We start from the raw sequence: 987 nt of genomic DNA on the forward strand, positions 1-987 counted from the left end.
AAAAAAATTTTAAAAATTCAGGATTCCTAAACAAGATTTTTGTTCTAAGTTGATGGCCCAATTATCTTTATTGCCACACATCTTCAAAATTATGATGAAGCTCAATGAGGAAATGTTAACTTAGCAGATGCACAGAGCCGGGTGCTTTGCTATTGTATGTCAGTAAATGTTAGTTGACCAAATTAAGGAATAGACAATAATTGCTTTATGCCAAAAATTTTGGAGCACCCAACACATAAAGAGAAGTCTTCATCAGTAAACTCTAGTTATACCTCTCTATCTGTTTCCTTTTTCTCCTTGCATTTAATGGACCTGGGAAGACATTTGATAAGTGACATCTTGGGGCTGGTGGATTAAGAAGCAAGGGCAAGCAGAATTGCTTTCAAGACATGTAGTATCTCAGTCTTAGGATTTTCGTCTTTGCCTGCAAATAACCATCTCTAGAACCAGAATGAATGGCAGCTGGGAAGGCTGTCTGCTTTTTTGTGGTTATGTCAGCTCTCCCCATGACTTGCTTCTCCTCTACAGAGCTGAACTTGTAGCCTCTTTCATACATAACTGGTTGAAGTTGATGGAAATTACATGTCTTATCACTTCTTAAAAGAAAAAAAATACATAAAATGTAAATCTAAAAGAAATGGGCAATTTTCTTGTACCACTTTATATTTCTGTGTAAGTTACCAAGTGCCAATCATTCTTACTTTTTAAAATTCAAATTTGTCAAGCAGCATGTAAGCTTTCAATGTTGTACAAGAAAAGATAATGCTTCATGTGGAACAGTCACTTACGCTAGTTCTGCAAAAGTGCCTACCAAAAGAGAATTTATCAGATTGCTGGTTTTATGGAAATATTAATGACCTCATTAAATTGTCCCTCTACTCAGGGGTCACCATGGAATCTACTGAAAGGTAATCAGCAAGGTATTATAGTCCTGGATATAGAATTCTTTATTAACATCAAAGTCACTGCTCAATTTGTAGTGTATGT

This window comes from Leptonychotes weddellii, chromosome 2 (assembly GCF_054177405.1).
Source record: "Leptonychotes weddellii isolate Sample4059 chromosome 2, ASM5417740v2, whole genome shotgun sequence".
Lineage (NCBI taxonomy): Eukaryota > Metazoa > Chordata > Mammalia > Carnivora > Phocidae > Leptonychotes > Leptonychotes weddellii.